Here is a 19,407-nt window from a genome sequence, read left to right on the forward strand (position 1 = left end):
TTTAATGAATGGCCATTAACACTGCAGAGCCTAACAGACTGTGAAGAGCTTCGGGAATTGAACAGTACTTAATTCTAGATTCAAATTTAGCAATTGCCAATGCAGTCATGGAAGAATGTAATTTAACTTTCTAACACCATCTGCGGGAGAGGTGCTTATAGCCAAGGCTTGATCAAAAGCTGAGGCTGAGAAACAAAGGCAACACACGTGCCAAGGTTTACGTCCGAAGGAAAGGAGACCACTCAAGTTAAGGACACAAACAGGTAACCACAGAAACGTTTACAGAATCAGGACCAGTATTAGATCTACTTTGCATTATGATTCAGGTGGAGGGAGACTTGGCTGGATCCCCTCCCTACAGAGCTGAGGAAAGACAGGGCCATGGTGCCAATGGGTTAAAGCAGGAAATAAAAAGCCTGCCTCCCCAGACTCAGACCAATACTGCAATGTAAAGACCCTGTTGCTTCTTCACAGGCTTACATGACCAGCAAGACTATACACAGGACATGAAGCAAAACCAGCAACCCCTTCATTTCCCCAGCTAGAAGGAAACGAATCAGAAAAGCCAGGAGGATGCTGAAGACCAATTGTGACTGAGAGGCAGCAGAAACTGCATCTCTTCATTAAGTCTAAATGTGTTAATGGGATTTTAGAACAAGTTTCTGCAGCATTCGAGTTGCTTTTGTTTCACTGGATGTGTGTTCATTCCAGAAGAAGCCAGCAAAGCACACACTCAGGGACGGAGCCAGCAAGACTGTTGCCATACACATCTGCTGTGTTCAGTTGGTTATAAACATCACACAGACTTGGGAGCAGCAGGAGGACCTACATAGGAATTTCCAGTATCTATTACAAGCATGGGCTTGCAGCCAAAGAATTAACCTGGGGTTCAAACCCAGATCTGCATCCCTTAAAAAGAAGAAATAGCCTATGATAGGCTACAAGAAAAATCCAGATATTCCCTTTTTAATGATGGAGACAGTGACCTAGGGCTCCCAATAGTAGCACTCAGGAGCAAAGGCAATAAAATCATCCTTTCATGAGTCCAAACAGGAATAATAAACACAAAGTACATTAAATTTGGTAGCTGTTCTTGCATAGAAGCTACTGGATACTGTTTATATTGAGGTACTAGGGTAAACATAGCAGCTGTTTCTCCTGGTAAAGCTAGTACTATAGATATTTGGAATTCAGGTACATGGTCAATACCAGGCTGCACTGATTCAATCATTTTAAGTCCAGAAGGAATCTGATCCCTTACTCTGCTCTCCTAAAAAAATAAAAGATTTATATTTAGTTCTTTGTTGATTTTTCCCCCCTTTTTTAAGCTGCCAAAGCATTTTCTGACTCTTTTCTCCAGAAGCACCCACATGAAGTGATTTGTCTAGCAGTCTTGCTTCCTGCACATATTATATCACATCTGGGCTGTATTAACCACACTGTGTTGGAAGGGTCTGGGCAAGGCAGGGGGAAGCCAGGACCTTGGTGCCCCGTTTTGACAACAGAATTCTGACACACATTAGTCATAGGCTGGTGAAGCAACACCCTATCTGCACCCTCCAGCCCAGCCAAAATAACAGAAAGCACCTTGCAAGACAAAGCTTTAATATAGAAGATAACAACTGCACCCAGGATGGTTGATGCAGTCAACTGAAAAGAACTGGTTGACCTGGACATCTAAATCAGCTTGTCACACTGTATGGTGCTGGAAATAGGAGTGTGCATTTGGGCAACTTCTGTTCATCACTTTCCAAACATCCGTGACCTGAGCGGTTCAGGTCAGAGAAATGAAAGACAAAGTAGAGCAGCATCAGAAAAACAAGTTCAAGAGGGCAGAGAAGCGATGCAGTTCAGTCTTCACTGAAGCGGTTGTGTCTTTTGAGGATGCTATTTAAACTGGCAGGGGCAGCTTTTGTAAATGGTTTTCCTTTCAGATGTCCTGCATGAAGTACAAGGTCTCCAGCGAATACAGTCAGCTGAAGTGAGCCCATCAGAGTAGCATATAGGTGTTACAAACCTACATATCCCCACTGTTTCTGCTAGTAGTTTGCAAAGAGCTGTTGTTTGGTTGGCAATTAAAGCCAAGCTTGAGCTAAGAGGGAGGAAGGATAAAATAAAAGTCACCCCATAGCCACATTCCTTCTTTCCTTCATCACAGAAGCACTGAGAAACTTCCCTGTTAAAGCTCTCTCTTTCTGACTGGTCTTGGAAAAGTCATTTTCTCCTCCCCAGTAGCTTAGGTACCAGCACTGCTGCCTTGGTCTCACACCAAATCTGAACACTCCCTACTGTAAAATATTCATGTACTCATGTTTCCAACATCTCTGTGCTGCAAGGCAGCATTAGCAGACACTGCAGATGGAGAATGGAAGGGAAATATTTAAATAACATTTCTGATACATATTTGGCAAAGCTGAAAATTGTTTGGAGGCCACCTGTGATTTAGCTCTATTCCTGGAAGAAAAGACTGCTCCTCTCCCATAACGCAAATGAAGAAAGCCATATAATCCCACTGCAGAGTTTTACTCAAGCCTATCTATAGTCATTCCTCACTGCCACCGCAATTTATGCTATTGCCTTTTCAAAGCTTTTTCAAAACAAAAAGAAGCAAATATATTTGGATTGAAAGGGGCAAACATTGCAAACCCCATACAAATAAACTAGTCCTTAACCAGCTTCCCTGCTCCAGGACATGACAGGACAAAAGCAATCTCACTGCAGCAAGCAGGAGCTCCAATACCAGAGTCTGACACAGAACTCTTCCTCCCCAGCTCTCTTTAGAATGCTATGCTGAAGTCAGTCCCTCTCACAGTAGGCAGAGCTCTCTCACTGTTTCTTTGGGCTTCCTTTCGGTCCTTCTCCCTCCTCATCTTTCATATTTGTACACTGATAAAATCACAAACTGCTTTCTGTTGGAAGGGACCTTAAGATCATCCAGTTCCAAGCCCACAGGCAGGGACCTTCCACTACATCAGGTTGCTCCAAGCCCCCTCAAACCCACCCTTGAACGCTGCCAGGGATGGGGCATTCACAACATTGCCTGTTAGCTCTTTAAGGCTAGCGATTCTGCAGCTGGGTTTCTGTACGTTCAGTGACCACCCTAAAAAAGGCTGGCTCCTTCAGGTAAAGCAGTGCCTGCCCACCACTCACCAGCTGGCAGACAGCCTTGACACTGGACAGGGTCACTTTAGAGCAGTGAAATGCTCCTTTCCAGCCCACAGCACCACATGCTTCCCATGGCAAACACAGGGTGATGCAAACTGATTTCATCACCACTAAAAGAAGGTGAAATCACCCAGAATGACACTGCCCTTCACATGAATGGCATCACAAAGCCACGTATCAGTTGATGCACAGTTATTTCCCCATAAGGTTTTGACCAAGTGCTTTGAGTCTAAGAGGTATCAAAGGCTCCTTCCATTAGGCCAGGTTGCCAAATAATGTTCCCTATTACCGGATTCCAGTGCTAAACATGGGCAAGTGGGTGAAAACATCACTGTGTGCTGTTCTTGACTCTAAGATAGTGCCAAGGTGGTGCTGACAAGTCAAAGACCCCTGCGCTCTCATTCTCCCTTTAAAGCAAGAACGTCCTCTGTATTCCCAAAACCTTCAGCACTTTTTTCCCCCTCCCTACTCTAAAACAAACTCTGTTCATTTCTGGTTCTCTCCCCAACATGATGGAATAACTACACCAATGTTCCCACCCTGAGGAAGCTGGAGGAATAGTAAGCTAGAAATGAATCATGCCTCATTCTTCTTATGGCAGGTTTGGATGCTGCACACAGCCTGGTCCCTCTGGAGACATCAAACACTAAAAAGCGCAAGCTTTGGAAGGGGCACAGGCAACAGATTTCATTCTAGGCATCATGTTGTGTTACTGAGGTAAGCCTAGTTGTTAGCATCTTATTTCCTACAGGGTAAGCTTAATTAAAACCCAAGATGTCAAAAGCCAGTATGAAGTACAAGATACCTGTGGGCACTTCAAGTGAATTAAGCATATCAGCAACTGATGAGCAGGCTTCAACCCTGCATTTGAAGAACAGATTAGAAGTATTGAGTAGAATGTAACTCCTAGCCAGAGGAAAACTGTTTGCTGAGCCTTGTATTTGACTGCACTCATCAGCCTTTTCTGTTGCATGCACAACAGACCAGCCTCGATTATCTGCACTTTAAAAGCACTATGTCTGACACGTGTATATTAGACTATTTCCAAACCCCTTATTTGCAGAGCTTTTCTGCATGACAATTTTAGCCTCAAATCTAGCTCAGGATTTTCGTTGTTTGGGAGAGAAAATACCACTTACTGGTATTGACTACTCACGCTGAAAAGGAAATGCAATTAATAGAATGGCAGAGATCCACAGGATCAATGCAGCCCCATTAAAGGAAAACACTTTTCAGTTATTGCATATTCCAAGGAGACTCCTGCAAAACCCTTTACTGTACTTGCTGAAATCAGGCAAGCCAGGAGGCTCCCTTCTCTACCTGCCCTGTTTCCAGGTTCTGTGCAGATGAACACATTAGTAGACTAAAATACTCTGAAGTACAGCACAAAGAGCCATACGTGTGCCCTCCAGCTTGACAGGGAGGGATGCCACTGGAAGCAGCAAGTTTTAAAACCACTGAGATTTTAGTTTCATGTTTGTAGCTTGGTCAGATCAGAGCCCAGCTTCCACTCAGAGAATTATTGACCTGGCTTTTAAGTTATTGGTACTTCTGAGCTACAGAAGCTTCCTCTGAGCAAGGAAGCTGGTTTGAATACAGTTGGGATCCTCATGGTCTCTATGTTGCAGAGAGCGTGAATAAAGCAATGTCAAACCCTACTTGATGTCAACTCGCATGCCCATTTCAGGTGATGGATGCTCACAGGGAAAAAACCTTTTTGTCTCTTCAGTGTTCTGCTGACCTTTTTCATCCAACATGTGGGAAGACAGAAGTGAATGCCATGCTTCAGAGCAGCACCTCACAGCCTGCTGCTTTTTTTAAGCAGAAAGATGCCATTCACTTAAGAATGCAGAGGGATTGTGTGGCACCTACTCCATGGTTTATCAGAGCAGTAAATGCCTGATGCATACCACTGGAGAAAAACACAGATCAATCCTGGGGAGTAATCCCAGTGAAGCCAATAGCGTCATTTCAATGGATTTAACAAGTTGTTTCAGTAAGCATAATCACAGACTCACAGGATGTTTGGGTTGAAGGCAGCTTGAAGCTCCTCCAGCTCCAACCCCTGCCACAGGTAGAGACCCCTTCCATAGAGCAGCTTGCTCCAAGCCCCTGTGTCCAACCTGGCCTTGAGCACTGCCAGGGATGGGGCAGCCACAGCTTCTCTGGGCACCCTGTGCCAGCGCCTCAGCACCCTCACAGGGAAGAGTTTCTGCCTAAGAGCTCAGCTCAGTCTCCAGTGTTTAAGTTTCCACCCCTTGTCCTGTCTCTACAGCCCCTGATGAGGTGTCCAAACAAAATGTGTTGTTCAAACTCAATTAAAGCTGCACTAAAATCCACTGCAGCTTTGGGATTTCACACGAGTGCCTGCACCATTATGGCCAATGATCCATAACACGCCACCACACACCTAAAAGGGAGGGCCCCGGACCCCAAATTGCTCCCATGGCCACATCCCAACCTCAGGGCAGCATAGCATCCCTGCAGACCCTGCCTGCGCACACCTGCGGAGCCATCGGCCCAGGACCCACCGCCTGCCTCTGTGTGTGCCAGCGCCCCCGTGTGGTGGGACCAGAGCTGCGCAGGCAGGACCGCTCCCAGGCTCCGCCTGAGGCAGGAAGATGCTGCCAGCTTTGGTCAGAGGGGGGGAACTCACCACAGAGCATCTCCGTGCTGCCAGCCCCAGAGCTCTGCTCTCAGAACCCCGTGCCTGGAGCTTGCACACCTTGATTCCTTCAGCATCTCACAGAATCATTTGGGCTGGAAGGCCTCTGGAGATGATCCAGTCCAGCCCTCCTGCCAAGGCAGGGACACCTAGAGCAGGTCACACAGGAGCACATTCAGGGTTTGGAATGTCTTCAGAAAGGGAGACTCCACAGCCTCCCTAGGCAGCCTGTTCCAGTGCTCTGCCACCCTCAACATCCACCTTGCAAAGCCCTGCGGGTGGTGATCAGCTAACCAGCAAAGGCTATGCTTCCCTCAGGACCCCCAGTACCAGGCTATGCCTATACAGAGTGCAGAAGAGCCCCCATGCACGCCCATCCTGTTACAATTCCCACTTCTCCTGCAAGCCCACCCTGTTACAGTTCACATTTCTCCTTCCAGAACCCCAAAGCGAACATACGAGTCTCAAATGCCATGCACAGGTAATGTGTAGTATATCATGACATTGAACTATTTAGTAAAGACTTTTACACTGATATTCTGTGACAAAATAGTAGTTTCCAAACAATACACCATTAACATCTGAATATACAACACAGATGAAGAATGAAATACTGCTTTACATCTGCATACCGACTTTTACCAGAGCTCTGTTCAAGTGTCTTTGCAGCCTGGAAACAGCAGGAGAAACGCTGTCATAATTGCTGTGATTTGAAAACAACCAAAGGACATACAAACCTGTACTGTATCCATCTGAAACTACAAAGGGAATTTAAAATACACAGCATGCAATTATGCAGATGTGGTTTTAATGAGGGCTCCCCAACCGGTTTTTTTATTGTCAGACTTTGTAAGGTTAAAATCTAAGAAAAGGGCCTCCATCCAGACTCAGCTCACTTGGGCTTGTGGCATCATCATTTGTTCCATGGTTGCCATGACACAACAGACCAGTTAACACCTGAATGCTCCTCACTGCCAACCTGAATCGAATGCAGATTCCTACTAACAACCCACTAGCACCGCTGCAGACGATCACAGGCATTGCTTAACACTAAAAGAAAATGAAAAAACAAATTACTGTTTAGTACTGTCTAATTCCATGGGAAAAAATGCATAAAGATGGATACAATTGACATCCATTTTATTAATCAGACTATTTTTAGTAGATCAACCAGTCACGAAAACAGCAGGAGTTTAATAAAGTATACATTAGTAGAACAATTATGGAGTAGTTGCAGCAGTGTTCCTTCTGATAGCAAGCAGGAGGAAGCATTGTTCAGCTGGAGCACAATATAGGAATGCAGTATTTAAGTGAATAATACATGTCATGGTGAGTTAGCCTCCAGGTTATACTCTGCAAAGCACGTTTTGAAAAAAAACAGGGAATGTCTGATACATTTCCATTTTCCATCAGCCCTTTCAATAGCACATTTTCCAGTGAAGGATCTCAAAATCATCACTGGTTTTATAATAGACCTTTTGAATGAGGAGGTATTAACATACAGACTTTGCAGACAGAGACACAGTCTAGATTTTACGAGTTAGGTGAAGCCAGAGTCAGGACCTGAGCCTGTATGTCCAGAGCTCCTTACTTTTTATATGAGCAAAGCCTGTTCCACACATTTAGGCTTAAATGTCCCAGATAAAAGCATTTCAAGGGAATAAAAATACACCAAGCATTCTCTTCAGCTGAAAACCAGACCCTTAAAGACACATCTGAAAGTCCACTTCAGTATTATACATCTTTTTACCTACCAATATACTAGCAGAGTCCTCAAACCTGGAGAAACGCTGAATATGTGGCAGGCATCTTACCCAAGTTATGTTTAAGATGCTCATGGAAACAAGATGCTTTCATCTCCCAGACTGAGTTTTAATAAACCTGGTGTTAATCCAGAAGTCCCTAAAGATAATAGATGTCCTTTCCATCAGCTGGATTAGTCCCTCTGAGCTCAAGTGCTAACAGATGCACAAAATGGTTGTAAGAGATGGAACAGAGAGGAGTTGCTCTGGCTGTCACATCTCATTTCATTCCCTTTGCCTCTCCGTTTTGGTAACCATTCACTATAATTATTGACGCTCATAAAACATAAATTTCATATTGTAACACGTTGGCTACAGCGTTTTGGTTCAAAATAACTTATGGGTACTGTATTTCCCCACTGCAATATTAGTCCATCGCAGCAATAAAGTTGTCAGATCCACTACGTGATGGACCACTTTGCATTGCTCCAACTGCCTTTCTTTTTGGTATTAGAGCAGTTTGCAACTTCATATCATCTTCATAAATGTGATCGATAGCAATAATAAAGTGGCAAGACAGCCTTCCCCCCCACCCCACAACCCCAGGAGTTACCTTACTATTGGTGGTAGCTCTGCTTTGATTTTCCCTCTATGCTTTTACTATTAGTTAGTTGAACATCCCACAAACACCCACCCCATTGTGCTGCTGCAGCCCTTCACGCTGGAGCAGATGCTGAGTATTAAACCTCCCACTGCAACTCTGTGTGCAGCACATCGTAACTCGGTTTCATTGCCCTTCCACTGCAAAACACTTGGACACAAAGCTTTTGAGAGGGAAATAAATGTGTACCTGCATTCCTTTTTGCATCAGGAATAGAGCACCTCAGCCTCAAGCTTCCATGAAGCATTAGCCATATGACCCAGTATCTACCCTGAATGCATCCTGTTCCGCTGTGTCCAGTACAAACCAACCTGCCCAGTGCAAACACCAGTAAGCCAATGATGGGAGATCCTCAGCAGGAGGATAAAGGGAATAATATCACTTCATACCTATTGAAATGGTGACCAAGTAGCTAAATAAAGCCACATCGTTTACATCTGTAACTGTATAGAGCTGGGATCTATGTACTAGAGGAAGTGTTAACAACCTCTAGGCAGTTTGCAACAGCAGTGTTTTGGGCAGAAAAGCCTTTTTCAGAAGCAAACAGTAATATTGAAGCTGAACGTGACCAGTCAGGTTAATCAGCACAGATACTGCTAAAACTTGGGCATGGCTCCACCGAATACATATTTGTTCATATATTAACAATGTTAACAAATACATATTTGTTAAAAGAAGCCTAACAGGGGGAAAACGACCCTTGTGCACTATTTTCCCTATCATTTTCTTAATTACTTTAAAACCCACATGGTTTGGTGAATTGGAAATGGAAAAAGAGCATTGCCAACCTGCAGGTTTCTAGTCTGCGAAGCTTCTGTGTATCTTCTGCTCTGAATAGTCCCATTAATTTCAGCCAACTCCTACATAAAGCCAATACACAAGTCCTTACAAAGCTACAGCCTGAAGAAATGCTGCCACAGAGAGGAAATATTTGCCAACAGTGTCATGCAGGATAACACCATGAGCAATTCCATCTCAGACAGATCTATCGTTTTGATGCTGCAGGCAGATGGATGGCTGTGCCTGATATTTCACAGGTACTTTGAGATAGCCCTGTCAGTATAGGAAGTATCTGCCACACTTGTCAGTTAACCTGAACCTATGGATATATAACTTCCCAGCTGCATCCTTCTGTCTCCCTTCACAGCTACGTGACCCTCACCAAGGAAAGAGCATGCATCTCCAAGCTGGCTGGCAATCAAAGCAACAGTTGGAACTAGACATGTCAGCCTTCACATTCCCTTTGCAGCTTTAGCTGCTCTGTAACAGCTACAAATCAGTCCTGGCCCTTCCTTTAGCTCTACAAAATTTCACTCAGTGTATCCTTACTGTGACCTGGTTTCTCTTGCTCCATTCTCCCCCTAGGCACTGAAGATAGGGTTTTTCTCCTTCAAAGCAAGATATCTTCGCTGCTTTTACCATTGTTGCTTTCTCCCCCCTTCCTTCTACTTTCACAATGAGTCCTTAACAAAGCTGTATTCAGCATACACGCTCAGCTCATCCTGATTAGTATGACAGCTTCTCAGCAGGAAGCACCAGGGTGCAACAGCACAGAGACAGGTAACCGCTTCTTCAGAGAATTGCTTTTATTAATAAAGATTTATTGCAAATTTCCTTATATAACTCTATAGCACCAGGAGATGGATGAAATGCAGCCTGTGGATTTAGTCAGATTTACACAAAACTTCCCTTTCCACAGCTTTATGTGTACCTCAATTCAACTGTGCTTTGGTTTTTAACAAATTTGCCAGTTTTTACATGGGAGTTTTGTGAGATTAGATTTGTGAAAGGATATGCTGGTGCTTCATAGAATCAAAAATCTTCCCCCAACCACTAAAGCTATTCTGCCTAAGCTTCCAGCCATTAAATTTTATTAGCAGCTGTGGATCCCAATAAATCTCTAGGATCTGGAGAGCTGATCAAATTACTGCTTGAATCACAGGGTTTGAATTACAAGTTCAAAAAGGAACTTGACAGAAGGGTTTTCATGTAAAAACTCAGGATAAAGTAAAAGGAAACTGGGGCCGAAGGGAACGTGGCACAGCAACAGTGTGATGGATGAGGAGTAAACCCCTTGCAGTGGTCTTTTTGTTGCTAAGGAGTTTCCGAGTGCTGGGCACCAACAGAAAGTAATGTTAATTTTAGACAGAGCATAACCTTGCAGAATGCAGGCTGACAGCCCTGGCTCAAGTGACAGCTCTGCAGACTGTGCCTGTCATTGTACTGACACCATGAAATATAGGTAATGGCAGAGCATCTTGATCTGTGGTAGAACTGCTCCACGCTGTACAGCTGAAGTTAGACCCTGATGAGAAAAAAACCCACAAGGTTCATCTGGAGCTGGTCAGCTCTTGCTGGTTTTAAAATGCAGTAATTGGGTTCATGCTACCCAAACATGTCTTAATCTTAAATACAGAGCTGCATGAAGAGGAGACAAACTGCAAGGTGACTGAATTTAATTAAGCTTGCATGCCTAGTCCCATGCTTGTTTCTATTTAACCTAAAGAGCCTTTTCCCCAAAGACCTTCCCTACCACAAGGACTTCCAAGGCTGCATAGTTCTGTTCAAAGCAAAAGACAAGTTTGTATGCAAGTTGTTGCCAGGGAAGAATATCTATTCATCAAATGTAACCATTGCAATCAGAGTTACTTGAAAATATGGGGAAAGAGAAGAAAAATCTTGCAATAACGCTTAAGCTGGATCTGCAGTTTATCCTGTCCAGTGAAACAGAATCATCTTCCTTTCAGAGCAAGAAATGAGACACAAGAAGAAAAAGTGACTTCGAGCTCATACAGAGATTCTGTCACAGGCAGAAAATTCAACAGAAAACTGGTTTGGAGAACAATCAATTCTGCCTGGCCTTGCTTGTGTTCAGGGTGCTGGTCCTAATTGCGTCTAATTTTTGACATGCAAAGTCATTTTTACTGAGCTCCACTTACAGGCAGAGGACAGACTGTAATTATCTTCATATCTCTATTTTGACAGTAATGACACCATTACAGACTGCTCATTTCAATAGCAAATACTGCTGCTGTTCAAGTCCTCTCTGCAATGCGCAGGAAGCATGTATGAAGTGTTCTCCCGTGTCACATCTAACAGGCCTTTGGTCTTGGATTGCAGCCACTCATGCTTCTGAGTTCACTAAAGCAGAACAAGTTTCTCTTATTTCGTGATGTGATGACTGCTAAGCCTGCAGGCATTGGGGTTTCACTAGGAGCCTGATGTTGGACACATTTGTTTGGATCTAACCCTTTGGATCAGTCTAAGGTCAGGCAAGAAGTCACTGCAAGGAACGGGAACAGATACAGGCAAAAGGCAGTTAAGAGCATAACTTAAAGCCAAAACTTGCCCAGAGGCATGGGCCTTTTTAATGTCATGAAAAGTAGGACCAGAACATTCAAGATTCTGGCCACGCATCCTTTTCAAAGCAGCTGCTTGCCCAAAACCTTGACTCAGCCCTTTGAACACGCTCACAAGATGCAATTTTAGCTTACTTAGGAAGTCTCTTAGCCTTTGTAAAGATTTCTGATCTATAAGACGTTGAAGGGAATAGCTAGGAAAAATCAGCTATTTGGCCATGAACAAGGGGATGTGAGCAGCGTCACTGCCTTGCAGAGACCAAAGTGTGACCCAAGAATACACTGAAGAAAAAAAGCACTTTGAGTCTCATACTTTCAGCTAGAAACTGAGTTCTCTTAATTCCAAGCAATACTTTACTATGATTGGCAAGATTTGGGATGAGAAGAATAAAACTGCCCAAGCACCTCCTGTTAGCTATGCCACCATGATAGTAATTCTTCATTTGAAAGAATTACCATAGACAAATACCCAGGCTGAGCAGTGATATGCTGTTAACAATAAATTAGCTGGCGTGAAGGCATTCAGTGATTCCCCAAAGGGCTTGTGCTCTACTGTTTCTCACTCCACTGCTAAGATAATGCAATCAGCCAAGCAACACAGGGGAATCCAGAGCACTTCCCAAGATGCCACCATGGTCCCTGATAGCTTGCGTGCTGGTGGCTCTATGTGCAAAGAATTAAATTAAGCAAAAAAACACCCCAAAGACAAGCCAAAAAGAGCATTCTCCAATCACTCATCCCCAAGTCTCATACCAGTGAATGCGTGCAAGTACTTCTAAGAGAAGGAAAACATAAGGGACCAGAGAAAACTGAAAACAGGAAAAGTCAGATTTTAGTCACATGGAATGTAAAGATAACTGCTGGTGAAGCAATTACTCAGAGATGCACAAAACAAATACGAATCAAGGGCGTAGCAAGGCAGAAAGCAAGATGCTGAACAACAAACAACTACAGAGAGATGCAATTTGTCATACCCCCAGCCCTTTAAGGCAGAGTGACTGATGGACATAACATCTATATTAGCTACGTGTTTTACCCGAGGCATCAAAGAATCCAACATTGTCACAGTTTGAATGACAATGAACCTAAGAAGAGGTTTGATTATGAAAAGGATAGAGTTATTTGTAGAAATGAACATCTTCTGATGAAAAAGCTCCCAAAACAAACAGCTACACCTGGGACACAAACTCAATTTAATCAACTGCTAGTTTTCATTCTACAAATTGAGGCCCAGGAATAAACTGCAACTTAATTGTGCAGGTTCCCAACCCATGGTGGCAGGGGACATTTGGTTGTTGAAAGAGCCTGCTCTTCAACAGAATTAAATCACTAATCACTAACAAACTTTACATCATTTCTACTTTACTATCTTCCTTTAAAATAGAGATATTTCTCTAGGCTACATCCTTGCTTTTTCCAAGCAGATGTAAAGCACTAGAAAAGACATTGCATTTGACCCCCAGATTGTGAAGATGAAGGAAAAAGACTTCATTCTTTAAATACTAATAAGGAGGACTAAAATTAAGTGAGTAAATTGACAGAACAATCTGCAAGCTGTGATTTAGGACAGCGCTATGTATTTCACGCTTGTCATTTAAGAGAGACAATTAGAGAGCAAAAGAGCCCTGGTGCTGTGGGAGTGTGTCTTAAACTGCAAATTTATGCTTGGTTTATATGTATTAAAATGTATATGAAAAGCAAGAACTCTAGAGGATTTGTTGATGCAACAAATGCTTTGATGACATTTAAGCAAACAGGCTATTTACCTCTAAACAGTTGTATTCTAACACATTCAGTTACCATCTACATTGCTGTCTGAAAATGTCCTGTAAGCCCTCAGAGAAAATAAATGGAGTTTGTGTAAGTTGGAGCTGCTCCTAATAAAAGAAGCACTGAGCAAGGCCACAAATATCTATAATTAGCATGCTTCACTGCAATAATTAAACACTTCAGTTTTCAATCCACGTAGCTTAAACTGCTTCCCCATTATATTACAGAGGCACGTCAGGAATAGAGCTGCTGGGAAAAGTTCTGCCTGAAGGAAAAGTAAATGTTCTAAAAGGTGTTATTTCTCCCCAGACTGGATTAAAAATAGAGACTTTGTTTCCTAAGGGGATGCTGGTCTAAGAGAGACAATAGCTACTGTAAAATGGATAAATAGACACTGGTTAAGGCTTTACATCTATTTGCCTTAGAAGTCATGGGTACAAAACAGCACATCATTGATGTACCCAGGACAGATCAGAGACATTAGAAATCTTCAGGTGAATCTTACTCACTGAGAACAGTGGATGGGGTTTTTTAATGTGCTTTGAAATGCTATGGTCTAAGACTTAATGAATCAGGTGGCCTTTCCAACAGCTCAGCAAGATGCAATTACCTTTTAGAAATTATTTTATTTCTTTTATTCCATCAGCTTTAGAGATAATGAGAGGACATAAAAAATATGCAATAATAGCCAGGTATAATCAGTTGTTTTATACAACTCCGACTGTTTTACAACCCCCTTTTATACTACACTTTGTGTAAAACATCAAGGACAACACCATTCCCAATCCTTACCTTGCCCACTGAGACTCTAAGTAGGACTGGAGACCTCAGAAAGTGAAAGGATTTCTAGTCTTGTAATATTGCTCCAATGACAGCACTACCGTGCTCCACAAGCAAACTTTCTGCATTTAAGCAATTCAAATAGGTACTTTCTGCCAAAGAGCAAAGAAACTAAATTAAGAGGCTTGTTGGTCACTTTTTCCTCCACTGACATGTTCCTCAATTCCTCTTTTCCCCCACCTAGCCACATAATTAAATGGCATACAAGGCTTGCAGTGACCACTGACAGTGCTTTTAAAAGCACCCTCTGAGAGCTGCAGCTACTGAAGACAAAGTGAAAATTGGCACAAGCCTCAGGTGGGTTATAGGTAAAAATCAATGTAATTTCAGACAGGTGAGGCTGAAGTTGGCTGCAATTTGTGGCTGTGCTGTGTAATTAACAGTAACAGGGTCAGGTAAAGTTTAGCAGATGGCTGGGTTTAGGATGTACACCACGATTAAAGGGCTTCTTTCATACCGGAATAAGAAACCTAGGGGTAGCAGTGGCAGCACTCATCAGCAGTTCCCTTAGGAAGGTCAGCCATTACCAGGAAATAAAAAAGAATATTTCACTTTAAATCCCATTCCAGGATTTTACTAATTCTTCAGAATATTTGCTTCTTTTCCTGCTGTTGAGAACAATATATTCTCCCTAAAGAAACCCTTATTGCAGCATTTGCTTTTACATTTGTGATTAGCCTCTCAGATGCAGCTGTAATAGGGGTCATCCCTCTGAGACCTGCCTCTGAAAATAAACTCTCTGCCCCATAGGGACTGCAGCTGCCCTTCTCATTCCCTCCCAATTCTCTTCCAGGCAAAAGGACTTCAGCCATTCAGAAGTGACATCCCCCCTGCAAGCCTTCCAGACCATTAGTGCACTGCATGCAGCTTTGGAACAGATAGGTTAACTCCTTTATTTTTGTTAGGAGGTTAGTGTATGCCATGCCTCTGATGATGACAGTTCATTCATGTACATCCTTCTATCCAAGGCTGCTCATCAACAAATCTCTATACAACACATGTGGGGTAAAAAAATGTTACTTTTAATTCATTTTTACCTGCCCATGACTTGGCACTGAAATATTTTAAGGATGTGCACTGGTTTAATTCAGCAAGGAGAGGAAGGGTAGCAAAGAACACACAGAGTCCACACAGTACCACTCATGTACCACAGCTGGCTATTAATACTGAAACACATGCAAAGAGCAAGAAGCAAAATAACCCAAACCTCACAAATAATCCTGGACAGGAGAGTTACCAAGGTGCATGCAAATGCATGCTGCAGCCTGAGCTCCCATTGCTCAACATGATGTTAACCAGCATTTACTTGATGTTTATCTACCTGCCAGTGCATGTAATTTTATTCACACTGAAACCATGTTCATAGTGGAAGTTGGGAGAGAGGAGTGAGGGATATTTGGCTAGCAATGCACAACAGGGCATGCTAATGTGTGATGCTTGGTGGAACCTGTCTGGCTGTAGGTCAGGTCTGACATAAAGGGCATCACAAGACTGCAACCTGAGTCCTCAGATCTGATGCTGTACCTGTATCATAGAATCATAGAATAGTTAGGGCTGAAAAGGCCCTTAAGATCATCCAGTTCAAACCCCCCTGCTCATGGGCAGGGACACCTCACACTAAACCATGCCACCCAAGGCTTCGTCCAACCTGGCCTTAAACACTGCCAGGGATGGAGCATTCACAACCTCCCTGGGCAACCCATTCCAGTGCCTCACCACCCCAACAGGGAAGAATTTCCTCCTTATATCCAATCTAAACTTCCCCTGTTTAAGTTTTAACCCATTACCCCTTGTCCTATTACTGCAGTCCCTAATGAAGAGTCCATCCCCAGCATCCCTATAGCCCCCTTCAGATACTGGAAGCTGCTCTGAGGTCTCCACGCAGCCTTCTCTTCTCCAGGCTGAACAGCCCCAATGTTCTCAGCCTGGCTCCATACAGGAGCTGCTCCAGCCCCTGAGCATCCTCATGGCCTCCTCTGGACTTGTTCCAACAGCTCCATGTCCTTTTTATGTTGAGGACACCAGAACATAGCTCTGTTGTAACATCGCTTGTACTGGGACACTTGGGTAGGAACTCACTGATTTTAAAAGATAAAACAGAGCCCAGAAACCATTTTTCTGACATATTTCAGTTTTTCTTTTGCTTGTTTCATTGCTCTGCATATGTAATGAACTGTCCTCAGGTTAACACCTGGCACTTACTGCAGGTATCACATCCTGCCTGGGCTGAAAATACCTTTCTGTGCTCACTGTGTCTAAGTTCACCAATGAAAGAGGGAATTTTGACAGCAGCATGTGCTGAAATCCAATTTTCCTGTCAGACTGATGCTACCAAAGTTCAGGCTCACAAGCCGGAATGCACAGGAATAAAAATGTACCTATCAGCTGTAAAAATGGAGATTCATTAAAGTTACTCAAAACACCCAAGTTAATTTAGCTGATCCACTTTTCTTTGATCCAATTGAATAGTTGAATTATAACCCTGCTGTAGAAATCAAAGAAATCTTCATTTTCCTTTTAGGTAGCACAGTACACAATCTCTTCCCCAGCTACCTAATTCTGCCACCTGGCATTGAAAGAGTACATTCCATTCACACTAACCAAATGGAATAAATCATCTTTTTTGTTAAGCATCCAAGCAAGTTCCTAAACAAAAAGCTATTCTGAGGTTGCCTGAAGGAAAAGTACAGGAAAATAAAATCCCAAACTCTTCATCTGGAGTTTTGTATTTAAAAACAGAAGTAAAAAAGATATTACATCTCCAATTAAGATTTCTCAGCAATGACCAGTTCAAATAAGATTAGAACAGCTGGTGTAAAAAGACTGGACTATAGATAATTTGGATAGGTTAGATAGATATCAATGGGTTATAATCTAGCCAGATACTGAAAAATACAATTATAGCTGAGATCTAGATAGAAGAGTGGATATAATTTGTGCAACTACCCATTCACAACTGTGCAGTCATATTCTGTAGCACAAGAACATCCAAACTGACATTCCCTTGATTAAATACAAGCCATCAGTGTGCCTGTATTTAATCTACCTTAACTGAGCGCTCATTGTAGCTGTCACGAAGCACAGGTATTCTGATGAATTACCCCTGTCCAGAGCTCAGACCTCGAAAGCACATTAGGAGGACCATCAAATACAGCAGATCCTCAGGGCCTTTCCTGTTGCTGTGGTCAGTGTTTTGCCATATGCCACTGGACATGGTCTCTCTCTGAGTATATGTCAATGGGCACAGTGTGGTACACTGGCTCCTGGTGAATCAGCCTGGAATGACTCTGCTCCTCAATCACACAATGGGTGGCATCTGCCACTACTGAGAAAACACCTTGAGGGCTCACGCTTCCCACATCTTCTAAAAAGTGGGATCATGACCCATGAAATGGCTTCTCTGTTCCCATCTTAGATTGGATAAAAGGAGGAAATTCTTTCCTGTAAGGGTGATGAGGCACTGGAATGGGTTGCCCAGGGAGGTTGTGAATGCTCCATCCCTGGCAGTGTTCAAGACCAGGTTAGACGAAGCCTTGGGTGACATGGTTTAGTGTGAGGTGTTCCTGCCCATGGCAGGGGGGGTGGAACTGGATGGTCCTTTTCAACCCTAACTATGCTATTCTATCTATCCATTACTTGATGTCCCTTCCTAAAAAGGAAGACTCCTGAATTTAGAGGCATTAAGGTCTCCATGTAATCTAAGAGGATTGTGGTTGTTTCCTCACATAAAGCCATCCAGCTGCCCCAGTGGACTGTCTGATGAGAACTTCTCTGTTTTTCCTTAGAACTAATTTCTTCCTAATGCTTGCCTTAATGCTCCACATTATTAATCCTACTCTAACCTGCAAGAGATATTTGAGGAGGTTTTCAGAACCTGAGTGGCAGCTTGTGTGTCATATTTCACAGACGTCTAGTTCAAACAAAGCTCCCATTAAACCTACATTAAACTGGACACCAGTCCCACTGATCAGTACATGGTGGGTAAAAACCTAGCTCTACCTACCAGCCTGTCCCAACACACCTCACTATCAAGTGAAAATACTGGCGTCAAGGGTTCTGGCTTGAAATGTGGAATATAACAGAGTTAAACGTTTCTGTCAGTGCAGTTGGTTTCCAGATGTGTCACACGTGGCTTTGCTGGGTCCATGAGGATTTCTTACAGACAGAGCAGCTCTTGTGCTCCTCTGCTGTGACTCTCAGCAACCAGGTTTTTAATTGAATTTCATTCCCTCGTTCTCATCTTTGGATGGAAATATATAGATTAATTTCCTGTATGTGCAGCAGAGCTGTGGATAACCCCATGGGAAAGGGTGGCATAAAAACTCAGCAACTTCCAAGCTTCGTATAATACTGTGAGCAGGGAAATCTCAGTGGCAGAATAATCTCAACCTTCTGCCTTCTACACACAACTGAGCTATGAAAACGCTCTTGTGTGTTGTTGCCTTTGGGAAAGTGATGGCTTGAGAAGACTAAAAGGGACATAAAGTCTCCATATTCACAGCGTGAACCAATTATTGGGAGATAAAAAGAATCTGCAGGTCATTCTCCCCCACCTTATTCATTTAACATAAATAAAGAGCACTGACAACTAAACTATGCTTCTGCTGTGGTTTAAGCCCAGCCAGCAACTAATTCAAGACATGAAACATGAATGTACAGAGCACCCTTCTCAAACCTTCATTTTATCATCAGTCCTCAAATGTCTTTACATATGTTTTTGCATTGAACTGAATCAGTTCATTTTGGGGTGCTGCTGTTTGATCATTCACTGGTTGAGAGCTGGCAATGCAACATTTCAGGCTGGTTGCAGGACTAACTATGGCAGATTTATAAGGGAGATACTGACAAGATCTTACCTATTGAATTGTTAATGTATTGCTACAGTAACCCCAGAAACATTGAGTGATTTTTATTGGAACATACGTATTTCATCAAGAGGGTTCATGACATGTTATCAGATCTGCTTCTGTAAAAGTTTCATATTATAACTAAGCCATCTTATTGTTGCTGTGGTAACTACAGCACCAGTTTTAAAAGGTAACCGTTGAATAGATGCAATTGCTATGTAAAACTCATAGCCAAGTTTCCTTTACTGTCTAAGCACGGAAAGAGCAGTGCTAGAAATATATACGGATTAAAATTCAACAGCAATAGCAGTTGGAAATCTAAAATTAAAACCTCTGCTTTTCAATTCACTGTCCAGCA

Source organism: Neopsephotus bourkii, unplaced genomic scaffold (assembly GCF_033783945.1).
Source record: "Neopsephotus bourkii isolate Nb327-2 ecotype Australia unplaced genomic scaffold, CSIRO-AGI_Nbou_v1 NB_346, whole genome shotgun sequence".
NCBI lineage: Eukaryota > Metazoa > Chordata > Aves > Psittaciformes > Psittacidae > Neopsephotus > Neopsephotus bourkii.